The sequence below is a fragment of the Salvia hispanica genome, chromosome 2 (assembly GCF_023119035.1).
Source record: "Salvia hispanica cultivar TCC Black 2014 chromosome 2, UniMelb_Shisp_WGS_1.0, whole genome shotgun sequence".
NCBI lineage: Eukaryota > Viridiplantae > Streptophyta > Magnoliopsida > Lamiales > Lamiaceae > Salvia > Salvia hispanica.
The window spans coordinates 8,958,476-8,975,756 of NC_062966.1; the positions used below are offsets into that span (position 1 = coordinate 8,958,476).

Consider the following 17,281-nt stretch of genomic DNA (forward strand, 5'->3'; position numbering starts at 1 on the left):
TCTTCGCATTTTGCTACTAACATTTTTCCTTACTCCACATTGTAGGACTCCATATCCGTTCTCCCGCGATAACTCTTTAAAAAAAATCGATTCTCCCCTTTCGTAGCAGGGAGGGTGAGGTTAGTTGTGCCATCATGCGTTTCTTTTCTCGAATGTCTCTTCAACTTGTGGCTCTTCTTGGCCACCTCTCAGACGAATCCCTCTGGTTGATGGAATTTGTTTCGTCAAACATAAACTACGAATGTATTCGCATTTTCTCCATGATTTTCATTTCATAACTATTATTGAGTCTTCGTTTCTTGTGACTCACTTATTTTACTCTTAATAAGCATTTCGATCGGTCAAACAGCTGTATATATGGTCTTGTACATCATCAAAAGTCATTTGATCCATGTATAATAATAACTTTCCCTCACACTTTTTAAAACTAATACTCCATATACGTTAAGAAAATGTACTAGTAAAATTTATTACTCCGTACTAGTGAATTCCCAATCAAATGAATCCCAAATTCCCAATCCATTTTTACGGAGTTACAGTTCTGCCTCCTTTCTCCCTCCCAACACTCTCTCTTCTCTACTGCCCCAATTAATTCCTATCTCCTTAGCTGGAGATAATATTGAGGTAATGTAAAATTGCTGCGATTAAAAATTAAAATAAATTGTCTGCAGTAATTTCAGAAACATGATGCAGTAATTTATTGAGTTTCATTCTCTAATATATGTGGGTATAAATTAACATAAATTATTCAGATGTGACAAAATGATGGAGTACTGTTTTTTAAGAGTACAACATAAGAGCGAACCTAATAGAATTAATAGTACATTTTACATACTCACTCTAAACCAAAAAATATCAGATATTGATTATAAAATCAATACATGATTGACAAGCACACGTCTCAAATCGACACATCTCACAACCAAAACAAACACATTGCTCGCAACCCTCACATTTCGTAGCTCTGGGACATCCTCTGTTCACTTTCCGAGATTCTCGCTCCTCACCAACACTGCAACTCAATCTAGTATAAACACAATACACAAATTAATTAATTAATTAATTAATGTACACACAATATTTAATTTATATGATTAATTACGTACGTATGATTTGGCATGTCGGAACAAGTCCAATATGTTTTGACAAGAGCGTCATGATAGATCTTGCAATGGTCCTTGGTTCGCATACTAAACCTACGCTCTTTGTCGCACTGGGAGCATCGTACGAACTCGTCACGATGAATGAGTTGGCGCACCCCCCTCACGAAAGTATGCTTGTGATGCTTCAATAAACATGTTCTCCACAGCCCTATTTTAGTCCCATCCTTGCCAAACACCCATATCTGCCTATCCCACTTCTCGTGCGCGTTTATTTTTCTGGCGTGCTTTGCAAACTCCGCCGGGAATACTCTAACTGCACGCACCCTAGTTAGCAATTAGCTAGCTAGGACAGGGCAACACACATAAAAAAAAATAGTTTGGGATTCCGCACATACAATATTCTAATTTGAAAATCTCTAGTTTACCTTTATCGCAATCAGCACGACAAATGCAATCCACCTCCACATTCCCATCACTGAAAACCCTAAGATTGCCTGCTGTGTCACCATATCTTGGATTGGTGCTGCCACATTCAATCTCTATAAATTGGGGTGTCACTTGCAACACTCCAAGGAAATTGCCTATTTCTTCTTCGGTAAACATGCTCTATATATTCAAGATTGTTGTTAATAAAATCAACCATAATAATATTGCACAACTACTTGACACAGAAAATAAATAAATTAAGGCAAAATACATACATGTATATATATATATATATATATATTTGTGTGAGTGGAACATAAATAGCAAATTTATAGTACTGTAATTAATACTATCTCCGTTCCGCCTTATTAGAGGCGTTTCATATTTTGCACTCGTTCAAACTCGTGCAGAAAATGAAACGCCTCTAATAAGGCGGAAAGGAGGGAGTACATCGCCGTAGCTTTATAGTGAAGATTAACAAATTAAATACTCAAAATTGAAAAAATAAAAAAAATCAGTAAGGGGATCACACACAATATATAGGTGAAGATTAGAAAAAGGAAATTAAATTTCGTTCATCGGAGTGCTACAACCTAAAGAAATTTAGGTTGGAGAAAAATAAAGTGGGAAAGAAAAACTAACCTTAAATTTTCAAAATGAATAGAATTGATCATTGAAGACTTACTGGTGCACCCGTTTATATATAACATCAACGCAGCGAATTTAGGTATCTCACTGTGGTTGACTTTTTTCAAAGTTGACACAAGAGATTTCTTACAAAAGAAAATAAAACGTCATACAAATATTCACAACGGTGGCTTGAAAGACGATCGGAGATGAAGAAGACAGCAACTTGAGTTGCATGCAAGGCTCTCTGGCTGCAGTCCGCTCCTCACGCGCGCTCTCACGCGCGCGTGCAAGCACTCATGGCTAGTGCACAATCAGAGCGCGTGTGTGCGCGTGCAGTGACGAAATTAGAAATTTAAAGGAGCCGGGGCTAAAATTTTAAAAAAATTGTAGCATAACACGTCCTTGTTGTAGGCGGAAGAGGCTAGCCTTTATCCTGACGTATCCACGATTATATTCGAAGTAGATTTTAGGAGTAGTTCATTTTTATATGAACATAAACACATATGAATTATAAGGATATTATAAAATTACTAAAAGTACTCCATTTGTTTTTGAAATAACGTCTCAATTTTTATTTTGTAATGTCCACAATTTAAAGTTTCATTTACTTTTTCTTTTCATTTTAGGGAGTGAATCCCCACACTTTACTAAAAAAGTGGGATCTACACTTCAATAACTATTTTCACTACTTTCTTTCACATTTTTTAATTCATGCGGAAGTCAAAATGACACTATAAATCATGAAAAAAGGGAGTATTATTAAATTACTAATTTATATATAACATAGTATAAATAAATTACTAGAGTACTATAATACAAGAAATTAATACATAAAGTATATTAATACTTATGAAGCAAAATTTTGAGTAATTGTTTTTCTTGAAATTTTAAGAAATAATAATAAAATATTAAAATATAATAATAACTTTTCCTCACACTTTTTAAAACTAATACTCCATATACGTTAAGAAAATGTACTAGTAAAATTTATTACTAGTGAATTCCCAATCAAACGAATCCCAAATTCCCAATCCATTTTTACGGAGTTCCAATTCTGCCTCCTTTCTCCCTCCCAACACTCTCTCTCCTCTCCTGCCCCAATTAATCCCTCTCTCTCCCACCGCCCCATTCTCCCACAGCCTCGACTACTCCCCTATATAAAATGGCAGACGGCACAGGCTATGCCCCCGCTGGAGCGGGGGCAGGTCCTTAGCTGCGCGTGTCATGCAACCCCTTTCAATCTTTCTTATTTTTAGTAACATTCCTAATCGAATATATATGTCATTTTACATATTAGCATATAATATTGTCATCATAATTATAAATATATTAAATAAATATTAGCATGTTAGACAAGTATTTAATCTAAATTATTAATGTATTTTTGATGAAATGTTACAGTTTTCGACCCAGCAGTTAAGCATTCTGCAGAGTATGATTCTGCCAAAGATACATGTTGAATCTCTCTTATGAATTTGATTTACTAATTTTCCAAACAAAATTATATTTATATGCAAAGACCTAATTTTGGAAAAAATTTAAAATGTCAAGAGAAGATTTAGTTCAATTGAGTATAACCCAATGTTTAATATTCCCTCTGTTCCATAGTAAAAAAAGATTTAATGCAATTTATTTGAAAATAAAAAAATTTAGAATTCTTGAAATTAGTTGTTTCGATTTTGTGATAGTTTTGGTTAATCGAATAAGCGTTAGGATAAGATGTTATATGTATGAATTGCGAATAATAATATCCAATTTCAGAGATTAAGTATGAGGGAATTCACTATAGTCTGTCCTATTGTCATAACCGCATTTTCTAAGGATAGAAAACACGGTTGATCGTGATTAGGGGAGGATTAAAGAAGCAGGGAAGAAAGGGTAAATAAACGAAACTCGACCATAGCTCGAAATAATAGGGGCAATTCGAATTAAATCAGAGTATTATATCAACAGCTGACAACTCAAAGGAATACAATATCTCATCAATATATGAACTCGAAAGAAACAACATTTAGCGGAAGCATTCGAGAGAAGAATCATATTATGTATGAAGACATAATATATTCGGAATATTTAAAAGCAAACACAAATCTTCACCAGCTCTGCTCAACACCCACCGCGCTCGTCACAGCTCAACCTGCACATTTTTAAAAAGAATGCAGGGCTGAGTACTTGATGCACTCAGTGGACTCATGCCGAAAACATTTTATAAAAAGTATTTATCATGCCACCATAGAGTGTCCTCGGGGTTCTAACTTTAAAAATGCCCGAGACACCAAAATCATTTTCATTGTAAAATTCGACTGATCAGTCATTTTCCCACAGATGTCTACCATATCTGATCCATTGATGACAAGGAATGTGGCCACATTCCAAGTCACTAGACCGGCCGACCCAAAAGACGGCTCACGATCCCCATTGGTGTACACTAGCCTGAGTAGGGACTCACTCCCTAGTCAGACCCGAATTCGATTATCCATAGATAGCAAAAGCCACAGCAGATAGGTTCCATAGATAAAACAAAACACGGCATGACAAATATTCATTTTCACATAAAAATATACTTAGGGCATTGCCCTTATTTAAAAAGAAAGTTCACCTCCTTCACTTAGCTCCTCAATCACTTTCTGCTCCAACCACAACCAACTTGCAAAGTTCACCTTTTGAAATAATATGATACGCTAAAATTAGACTTTGCAAAAAACTAAATTTACCAATGCATGCCTTCTAAGTGTGTGCTCAAAATATTCTTCGTTCTCATATAATAAAAACAGGTTCATCAATTAAGTTATCCACATAGTTAATCTCTCGGTTGTCACTGGAAGAAGGCAATATGCACATTTCCAAAGCCCAAATACTTGATACTCCCACATCACTACACGTATATACTCCCCTAACCAACACATTTCCTTAGTATCTATGCTCCCACAATACTACACGTCCATACTCCCTTCCCAACACGTGTATACAAAAAGAAAAAAAAGAATAGGTACTGCATACTCCCAGCCGTCACCAACGCGTCTTCCTCACCAATTCCTACCATCAACTCTCTCCCTCTCGACATTCTCTTCACAAAAATTAAGGAAACACCCATCTCTATTCATCTAAATCTCAACTCAGTAATCGATATCGTCTTCTCTCTCTCTCCATGTCCCAAAAATTGGAGCAGCCACTCATTCTCCGTCCCTTTTCTCCTTCGGCGACAGGTAAGTCCGCCTCCCTCGTTTCCCTTTTAATTCTTATAACTATCATTATTAAAATTCGATTTGTTCGGGCAGGTTCATGTTGAAAATAGTTTCAAACAAAATGGCCAAAGATTATATCTTGGGAGCGGTTACAGATTATTCAAGGAATTATTCAAGAAGTTGCAAGGATGAACTAAATTCTCGTGGCCTACTGTGAGTGTGCTACCATGATTCATGAAAATATGCAGCAAGAATTTCATATGTAATTGGGAGAAATATACCTTTATGTAAGGGAGAAAGATATTGCAATTGCAGGAGGAATGAAACTCACGGCTTTCTCCTCTGGAACCCCTCTCTCAGACTTTTTATTTTTATTTATCTTGGATTTTGAAGAATGTGGAGATATAGAATAATTGTAGGCAGAAAACCGATCAGTATCATGGAAGGATATATATATATATATATGTATATGTATATATATATATATATATAAGGGTGCATTAAGGTCCTTACACCCCCTTAGTCTTAAACTTAACACTAATATCAGCCCTTGGATTAATGATTTGGATGGTTATGATTTAAAACATCCGTCCTACATTAATACATATTTTTGCTACATTACATGGGTAAAATGGGAAAGACACAAACTCAAGCATCGGTTTTAAACTGCATGTCCATAATTTCCGCCATTTAATTAAAACTGTCGATTTGTATCCCTCTCTCTCCCATCAAATCACAATTGTGTCTCCCCAAATTCTCTCTCATAAAAAACCCTTCCATCCCCATTCTTCCACCCAAATCTCGTCAAAAGCCCTAATCTTCAACAATTGAAGACGCCGCCGAAAGAGTTGCTACAAATCGAAGCCGCGAAGTGTATGTGGTCGAGTTGGTGTGTCGATTGAATCAAACGGTTTACTGTTTTGCCCATTTGAAGACGAACGCGAACAAGGTTAGTCGATTGAGCAGAGTTTCGGTTATTAATTCGCGAAATCAACCACAGACGTAGGGTTTCCGTGGTGATGGAAGTTTATGTTGTTTGGGATATTTGAATCTGTGATTTCAGTGTTTTTTAGTAAATATTTGAATTTTTTTTCTGGGTTTCATTTTTTTTTTGTTTTTCGATATATAGTTGATTATTTGGTTGTATATGTTTGAATCACTAGTTTTTCCAGCCCGTAATGTTCATTTTGTTTACCGTCAATGGTTTCCAACAACATATCTCCACAACTGCTACATCATCTAACTCTTCGGCTTACATTATTTCACTAATATAGTGCATTATCTGCTTGTCTACACAGTTTGCATTTGATCTATTTGTTCATAAACAATGCGGTGTTTAAAGTAGTACATTAACTTGTTTTAAAGAGGTAGATTAACTGGTTTATACACCTGATCTATTTTTACATTGTACCATTCAAGAGGTACATTAACTTGTTTTCTCCACGACATTAACATGGCTTCTGACATGTCTCTATATCGTCTACATCATTTAACTATGCCTCTTACATTATTTGTTTTTTTAGCTGTGCTTGTACATTAATCTACTAAATGCTACATTATTTGGTTACATCTTGCATTTATATATGATTTCTGATTTCTGTATACATTATTCCACTGATTTGCTACATCAATATATATGTTTGTACATTAGGTTGAGATACATTATTTAGGAAGATTTTTAAAATTATTATCTACTAATGTGCTACATTATTATGTGTTGTAGTATGCTCTGTTACATTAATACATTTGTTGAGTTACATTATAGCTTCTTAAGATTACAATATTTGCTTACATTAGGATTTGATACATTATTTAAGAAAATGTTTACATTATTTTAAACTGATAAGCTTATTTATTGTGTTAAACTATGCTATGTTACGGTAATACATTTGTTAAGTTATATTATTTGCCGTCTGTGGTTACAGTAGGCCTTGCGTATATTTACACTAATTCACATTGATGTGTTACATTATAGTTTCATATTTTTAATAATATAATAATGTGTTTATTATTAATGTATCATTTAAACTAATCAATGTATACGTTTTTAAATAGGTACAAAGAGGACCACAATTGATTTTGATGATGACTTTGACGATGACATGCTCATTGCATTAGCACACCGGCTGCGACAAGAAATGCTTGAAATCATGTAGGACGATGATGTGGTAAAACCTAGGTGAAGCAAGAAGGACAACACTTGTACTTGAGGAGTTGTGCAACAAAGTTGGTGAAGCTGACGTAGATGCTCAAACAAAGTTCGTGAAGCCAAGGAAGATGCTCAAGCCCCGAAAAATAGTGAACGCAGTGAATGCTTCTGGAAAAGTATGTTCAAAATTATAATTTGAAATGAGTACCCTGAATGTTAGACTTTATTTGTGGGAACCAAAGATTGGTTTGTTGTTTTATATTAGTGATGTGGTCGCTTTTGAAAACTTGTACTGGTAATACTTTTGGTACTTTTTGTTTTCAGAACTAAGTTAAACACGACTCTATTATAGATTAATGTAAACTTCGTTCACGAGTAATAGTGTTACTATATTAAACCAGATACAGTACACTTTTTGTGTTCCCTAATATTTCGTTATTTGAAGGGAAATATGTACATTAATCAAATGATAAGGGAATGGTAAAATATAAACTTCGTTCCATTAGTAATGTAACAAAACTACAAAAAATCATACATAAACGATTTCTAATTTTAAATTAAAATTACATTGTTTGAGGGAAATAGATACATTACTGAGGCAGAATTGAGGGAAATAGAAACATTGTTGAGGCATAATTGATTCTATAATGAATACATCTAAATTTGTAGTGAACAAATGCGACTGTAATAGTTTGATATTCCTTCTTAAAGAAAACAGATATAAAGTCACCATTATGTTGAATAATGTAGTAGCTAATAGACAATAATGTATATAAAAAATGGAATAATGAAGACATTAAATCAGAGCGTTCAAAAAAAAACATATGTACCAAAAAAATATATGTACCAAAAGTATACATTACTTGACAACACCAAAATACATTAAACGCAATATTTCGTTTGTTAGAATCAAATACGGAAAATGCGGGAACTAGAGCCTAGCCTTATGGATAATTTAACCCTACGGGAATGGGACTAACTCACGCCCTTTTGTGAAAGTTGTGTCAATGAACCTAGTACTACAACCGAGCCCCTTGGACTACTAAACCCTAGGGGAAAGGTGTTACTTTCCGGCATTTGGGATGTAATACGATTCTAATTTACTTTGAAACTGACAAGTACATTAAAAGCAATTTTTCTTACATTAAAATCAATTTGTGAATTATATGGAACTAGACCCTAGCCCTACGGATAATAAAATCCTACGGGAATGGAACTAACTCCCGGCCTTTATCAAAGTTGTGTCACTGAATTTGTACTACAACCTAGTCCCTTGGACTACTAAACCCTAGGGGGAAGGTATAAACTTCCGGCACAAATATAACTACACGTAAAACTATTACCTCATTACAGGAGGTATTCCTACATTACAAAACCAAAATCGTACATTATGGAAAACCATTATATAATAATTGTGGAAATATATTTCATACGTATAAACGGGTCCTTCTACGATAAAAAATGCAATTTATGTGAAAATGCAAAACTCAACACTATAAAATGCAATTTACATACAACTAAAATGCAATCTGCGAAAATGCATATACAACTAGATTGCATTTTTGTGTTTAAAATATTGCATGTTTTGTGCCACATGGCAGCACCAGATTGGATGTACGTTGTGACGCTAAATAAGGGGACACCCTAGTGCTCCCCTATATATATATATATATATATATATATATATAGGGTTTTGATCTATAAAGACCAGATTTAAATACAAAAACGCAGAACTCGGTCATACGTAGGGCATTTGTAGGTCATAGTTAGTTTATTTTTAGGTCATGCTAACAAAGCATGACCTAAATTGATCTTAACATGACATAAACCCAAATCTTATAATATGACCTAAAACTACTTAATTATGACCTTCCGTGTTTTGGGTTAATTATTGACCATTAGATCATCTAATTCTAGGGCCAAGATTTGGGCTGCATTTCTGGATTTAAATGCATTCTTATTTTGATCATCTCCCTATATATATATATATATATATATATATATATATATATATATATATATATATAGGGGTGCACTATGGTGCCACTATAGATAGGATAACACCATACCACCAATATAGCCCGTTAGATCTCATTTATGGACGCCTAGGATTAAGTTTCGTGAAAAAACACGGGTTTGCAGTCTACTGTATTAGATATTGCAGTCGTGGTAAACTGCAATATTGTTGTGGTAAGACTGCAATATTCAATGAACATCACTGCAATCTGGTAACGTAAAATTAGAAATTTCCTATTTTACCCCTCCGTGTTTTTACACGTGGCAGCATGACAAGCACACGATTTTCAGATCCAATGGCCTAAAATGGTGGTATGGTGTTACAATAAAGAGGGTTGTCATCTTAGTACATCCCTATATATATATATAGGGGTGCGATCATATCATAACTCATATTTATGTGATAACCTAATAACCCTATCATTTTATGGGTCAAAAGTATCATTTTTACTAAAAATGATATTTATACACGATAAAATGATATTTTTTCAGCATGCATAAAATGATACTTTTATTCCATAAAATGATATTCTGTTCCATAAAATGATATTTTTCGTCCATAAAATGAGGGTTATTAGGTTATCACCATAAATATAAGTTATCATATGATCACATCCATATATATATATATATATATATATATATAATGTTGTGATCAATGTCGAACCCTTCTTAAAGACCGAACTAGAGACCAAATTTGGGCCACTAATTTTTCTTAATCTTATGGTTATGATTAATTTAGATTTTATTTAATATTTTATTAAATATAAACTTTTTTAATTTATTTTTTAAATTTTTTTTAAAAATTTATAAAAAATTTTTATTTTTTTTTATTTTTTTTAATTTTTTTTAAATTTTTTTTTAAAATTCTTTTTTAAATTTTTTTTTTAATTTTTTTTTAATTTTTTTTTTAGAATTTTTTTTTATTCGATAAAAACATGCTGGAGTAAATAATGAACTATATTCACTACATAATGAACTAAATGAATGTATGTTATGAAGTAATTTTTCGCATTCATTATATACTGAATTTACTTCAACTGAAAGATAATTATGTCATAACACATTATGAAGTAATAAAATGAAGTAATAAACTAATGAAATGAAGTAGTAAACTAATGAAATGAAGTAATAACATAACTGAATGAAGTAATAAACTAACGGAATGAAGTAATAGCATGACTGAATGAAGTAATAAACTAACGGAATGAAGTACTAAACTAATAGAATGAAGTAATAACATGATTGAATGAAGTGATAAACTAACGGAATGAAGTAATAACCCTACACCCAACTGAAAGATAATTATGTCATAACGCATTATGAAGTAATAAACTAATGGAATGAAGTAACATCATGACTGAATGAAGTAATAAACTAACAGAATGAAGTAATAAACTACTCCCTCCGTCCCGCTTAATATGACACGTTTCCTTTTTAGTTTGTCCCAACTAAGATGACACATTTCCTTTTTTGGTAACTTTCTCTCTCCAATTAATACACACAACCACTTTTTCTCACTCCTATTAAAATATCCATATTTCTTTATCTCTCTACTTTAATACTTACACTCACCTTCTCTTTCCCCAATTAAACACTTTAACCAATAACTCCTAAAATCTCGTGCCGGCTAAGCAATGTGTCATCTTAGCCGGGACGGAGGATTAACAGAATGAAGTAATAGCATGAATAAATGAAGTAATAAACTAATGGAATGAAGTAATAACACGACTGAATGAAGTAATAAGCTCATAACAATAACATGACTGAATGAAGTAATAACCCTAAACCCAACTGAAAGATAATTATGTCATAACACATTATGAAGTAATAAACTAACGGAATGAAGTAATAGCATGACAGAATGAAGTAATAAACTAACAGAATGAAGTAATAAACTAATAGAACGAAGTAATAACATTAACAAATGAAGTAATAAACTAACGGAATGAAGTAATAGCACGACTAAATGAAGTAATAAGTTCATAACATACATTCATTTAGTTCATTATGTAGTGAATATAGTTCATTATTTACTCCATCAAGTTTTTATCGAATAAAAAAAAATAATTTTTTTTAAAAAATATAAAAAAATTTAAAATTTTTTTAAAAAAAATTTAAAAAAAATTAAAATAAAAAATATATAAAATATATTAAAAAATAAAAAAAAACATTTTTATTTAATAAAATATTAAATTAATTGTAAATTAATCATAACCATAAGATTAAGAAAAATGAGTGGCCCTAATTTGGTCTCTAGTTCGGTCTTTAAGGGTGGATTTGTGGTTAATAGGACTCTATATATATACATATATATATATAGTAATAGGGGTGCATTAGGGTCCAAGACTCCAACTGATCTTTAAGTGTTAAGTTCAAATGTATTTCCAGCCTTAGGATTAAGTGGATGGACGGTTTAGATTCATAATTTACATCCTTATCCGTGTTACATTATTATGAGTTTCGAATTACATTATAGGGGTATATTTGGAACAAATACTATTTCAAACGTTTTTCAAAAATGGAAGCTCCTAAATAAGCGCCAATTAATTTCAACCGACCTCCCACATTCTCCTCGCTCTCAGTTTCTCACTCCAAAGCAGATGAATCGATGAAAACCTAGTACACTAAAAATCTCGACACATTCAACCCTAGTCTTCTTGTTATCACTTCATTCCCTCACTTTCAAATTTTCACCTAGGCGATTCCTTGTCCACAGTAACGGAGGCGTCGGGAAAATCGAATCTGGCCTTGACAATCGAAGCGACGGCGGCGGCGGTAGACTCTACCCAAAGCCCGTTACAAAATCAGAAGTTTACAGTTTTGAGGTGAGTGAACTTGTTTTTTGTTGAACTGTAATCGATTGATTCGACTGATTTAATACAAAGATTTGATTTTGGTTTGCATTACTGAGATTAATCGACCGTAGGTTTACATTACTGAGATTATTCGATCCTAGGTTTTTTTTTGGGAATTGTAATCCGTTGAAAAATTGTTGGTTTACATTACATTTTTCAGAGTATAACTTAGGATTGGTTGCTTGTTTGTTTGATTGGTTTAGGGTTTTTTTTTTATTCTAAAGTTCTCGTTTATATTTATTTTTCATACAGTTCTAACAAATGGAAAAAGGGAAGAACGTGGTCAGAAGAGGGCGACCCTTCAAGACCAATTCTAACACCGAAGATGGTAAGCTTTGTGTCTCTGTTAAGGCTTGAGATCTTGAACTTTGAATAATGTAACATATTAAGGCTTGTGTTGGCATTTTTTGGCATGATCTCTGTTACATTGTTTACATCTGACGGATACATTATGCAATAGGCTACCGATAATAATGTAAAGCTTTTTTGTAAACATTGTTGTGCTAAACTTTACATTATTACGACCACTTAGTATGTTAAAACATATCTTATGCAATAATGTATACTGAGAGCGCTTAGAGCTTTAACGAGTGCAGTGCAGGTGCGGTATGATATCACGCGATCTAACAGGTCCAAAGGATTCGACTAGACTTCTAAGGCTAGAAAACCGTGGAACTATCAGAAACACCTATAAATCTACTCATCTCCATTTTTTTCCCTGCCACATCAGTATTTATCTTCCAGCCATACACCTGCAATAGTCCAACCTATAAATTCTTCCATCCCCATTATCCACATCATCATTATTTTTATCTTTTTAAAGTTTTTACTTGACTAAATAAAATTAAATGTAGAAACAAATTAAAGGCAACACCTAAAATACCTAATTAAAAAAATTAAAATGTCGAAACAAATTAAAGGCAACACCTAAAATCCACCCTCACGCGCACGTGCATGCACTCATGGCTAGTGCCCAATCAGAGCGCGCGTGTGCGTGTGATGCAATCCCCTTGCAATTTTTCTTATTTTTTGTAACATTCATGTTCGAATATATGTGTCATTTTACTCATTAGTATATAATATTGTCATCATAATTATAAACATATTAAATAAATATTACTCCCTTCGCCCCAACTAAGATGACACACTTTTCTTTTTAGTTTGTCTCAATTAAGATGACACACTTTTCTTTTTAGTTTGTCTCAACCAAGATGACACAATTCTACTTTTAGTAATTTTCTGTGTCCAATTTATAACTTCAACCACTTTTTTCTTTGTCCTATTAAATATTCAACTCTCTTTCTTTCTCCATTTAATACTTACAATCACATTTTCTCTCTCCAATATTCCACATTAAGTTAGGTATTTAATCGAAATTTTTATGGTTTTTTTATGAAATGTTACAATTTTGACCTGTTTAAACATTCTTATATAAGATCTGCCAAAGATAAATGTTGAAATCTCTCTTATAAAGATAAATTACTAATTTTCCAAAATTAAATCATATTTATATGCAAAGACCTAATTTTAGAAAAATAAAGAATACCAAGAGGAGATAAAGTTCAATTGAGTACCTAATCTTTATTAAATGTTTACTGATTTTGGGCCTAATAACTTGTGTCCAAGAACATACATATATTATTCCAAATTAAAGTTGGTTTTTTCTGTTTTAATACGCCATACTTAATGTTAACTCTCGTGCAATGCACGATTGATTTGTTTTTTCTTGAACTGATTTAACTTTGTCATCGGTAGTTAAAGTAATTTTTTTTTGTACTCATTTAACATTGTCAACTAATCAGTTGAAATGGAAACAATATCATTAGTTGGAGTTTTATATTAAAAAATGTAATAACACTTTATATTCATACGACTAAGAACATAAACTTAAATAAGTCTGAAATAAAAACGCCAAAAATGCATATGCTAATTAAAATATTATTGAATTTATACTATAAAAAGAGCAATCGGACTTCAAAATATGTTATAATGTCAAAAGAGTAAATGTCAAAACATCAAAATCTCTTCAACTGATAATGGAATTGAACATTACCATCCATAATAACATACCTCTATTATTCCAAATAAAAATTAATTTGTTATGTTTAAATACTCTGTAATTTGTCTCATTTCTCGTGCGATGCACTGTGCACGAATTTTAATATTTTTTGTACTCATTTAACATTGTCGACGATAGTTAAAGTCACTTCTTTTTTTTATTTATTTAACATTGTCAAGTAATCAGCTAAAATTAGAAACAATATCATTAGTTGAAGTTTATATTAAAAAATGTAACAAAACCTTAAAATCATACAACTAAGAGCATAAACTTAAATAATTCTGAAAAACCCGGCAAAAATGCATATTCTGATTAAACAATTTTTGAATTTCTTCTATAAAAAGAGCAATCACATTTCAAAATACACTACTCCCTCCGTCCCATAAAAATATGGGTAATAGGTATGACACGAGAATTAAGACAAAATTGATAAAGTGAGAGAGAGGACGAGAATGATATGGTAAAGTAGACCTACATTATTAAATTGATATATATTTCCAAAAATGGAATGCACATATTTTTGTGGTACTGACAAAAATGGATAGTGCACATATTTTTATGGGACGGAGGGAGTATATAATGCTGAAAAATCAACGTCAAAACGTCCAAATATCTTCAACTGTTGATAGAATTGAACACTGCCATCTATAATAAAATACCTATATTATTCCAAATCGAAGTTAATTTTTTCTGATTTAATATGCCTTACCTAATGTCAACTCTCGAGCAATGCGCGATTGATTTGTTTTTTCTTGAACTCATTTAATATCGTCGACGGTAGTTAAAGTCACTTCTTTTTGTACCATTGTCAACTAATCAATTCAAATGAGAAAAAATATCATTAGTTGGAGTTTTATATCAAAAAATGTAATAACACTTTATAATCATATGACTAAGAACATAAACTTAAACAAGTATTAAATATAAACACCAAAAAAGCATATGTTTATTAAAACAATTTTGAATTTATACTATAAAAAGAGCAATCACACTTCAAAATATGTTATAATGTTAAAAAAATCAATGTCAAGTCAAAATTGTTGGGGTTATTGCAACGGAAGACACAGAAATCAAACAGGTCCTTACGGATCTATTTAGGTGACTATGTGATTAAATCTAATTTTCATACAATTAATCTAGATCTATAGAAAATACATCAAAATTACAAACAAACATGTTATTTGATGTAGATCTGATTGTTACCTCTCGATCCGTTGAAGGATTGACGTTGCTTGCTGAACCTCCCGGTAATCATTGATTTCTTGACCACAAATCTTCCATTCTATCCCCACGTCCTTGATTGTTCATCCATTTGGGCGGATCTCGAAGAATCAATAAATAGTGAGATGAGATCTAGGAAAACCAACACAAAACACAAGATTGTCTTGTTCTAATCCTATGAATTAGGATAGAACAAGAACAAGACAAGAACCCTATTCTCCCTAGTGCAAGGCACGAAAACCGAGGCAAAGAGGGAAAGAGAGAACGCCTATGATTGCGGCTAGGGTTTTGGGGAGGAGTTGTGAAATGTGTATTGTATATATTCTAGGGTTTCCACATCACATCACTATTTATAAGAAGACTTGTTGGGCTAGAAAGAGGATCCATGGAGTGAATTAGATGTTGGGCTCACCCAATAGATAAATATCTAGTTAAATTAATTAACCCATGATTTAATATATTATCCAATGGAATATTATGTTGTTCCACTAAAGAAAAATAGTGCACTCTCATCTAAATCACCAAATTATGAATAACTTGGGTTCCATTTTATTTTACAATATTTCCCACGTTTAAGATTATATTAATCCATCAATTTAATTCTTTGTCTCCTATGTGACTTGAATTAAATCAATTCTCCAAATAGTTTTTCTGGTTTGAAACTTTATTTATTATTCATGAAATAAAATTCAAACTGCAAAGATTTCTGAATAATAAATTCATTTTCCAAACACCTCTTGGGGATAATCATACCACACTAGGCATGCGAATTCTATGCAATAACATTCCAATATTTTCATGTTATTCAATTACTACCACCCAAGTAATTAAACAATAGAGGAGTAATATTTTGTCAAATGTAATAAATTTGATTTTCCCTATTACATTCCAATGGGAAGATGTAATAAATGAACAACGTTAGGGAAGATGTAATAAATGAACAACGTTTACAGATTTCCTACAAAAGAAAATAAAACGTCATACAAATATTCACAACGGTGGCTTGAAAGACGATCCGCCTCTCTTTTCCGTTCATTGCCACCATCAGAGATGAAGAAGTCAGCAACTTGAGTTGCATGCAAGGCTCTCTGACTGCAGTCCGCTCCTCACACGCGCTCTCACGCGCGCGTGCAAGCACTCATGGCTAGTGCACAATCAGAGCGCGAGTGTGCACGTGCAGTGACAAAATTAGAAATTTAAAGAAGCCGGGGCTAAAATTTAATAAAAGTGTAGCAAAACACGTCCTTGTTATATGCGGAAACCGAAAGAGGCTAGCCTTTATCCTGACGTATCCAAGATTATATTCGAAGTAGATATTATGAGTAGTTTTTTTTATATGAACATAAATACATATGAATTATAAGGATATTATAAAATAAACTAATAGTACTCCATTTGTTCTTGAAATAACGTCTCAATTTGCTATTTTGTAATGTCCACAATTTAAAGTTTCATTCACTTTTTTTTTCATTTTAGGTAGTGAATCCCCACACTTTACTGAAAAAGTGGGATCTACACTTCAATAAATTTTTTCACTACTTTCTTTCACATTTTTTAACTTATGCGGAATCAAATTGAGACTCTAAATAAAAAACAAAGGGAGTATTATTAAATTAATAATTTATATATAACAT

The 17,281-nt window shown here is 32.5% G+C and overlaps 2 long non-coding RNA genes across 2 annotated transcripts; one reads left to right on the forward strand and one right to left on the reverse strand.

Moving 5' to 3' along the window:
- Nucleotides 1-4,120: 4,120 nt before the first annotated feature.
- LOC125208368 lies at nt 4,121-5,781 on the reverse strand. The gene is made up of 3 exons (XR_007174098.1): nt 5,626-5,781; nt 4,759-4,819; nt 4,121-4,296 (listed from the first exon to the last, which is right to left on the reverse strand). It is a non-coding gene; the product is annotated as an uncharacterized LOC125208368 (long non-coding RNA).
- On the forward strand, nt 5,017-5,692 carry LOC125208366. The gene is made up of 2 exons (XR_007174097.1): nt 5,017-5,365; nt 5,438-5,692. It is a non-coding gene; the product is annotated as an uncharacterized LOC125208366 (long non-coding RNA).
- Nucleotides 5,782-17,281: the final 11,500 nt, after the last annotated feature.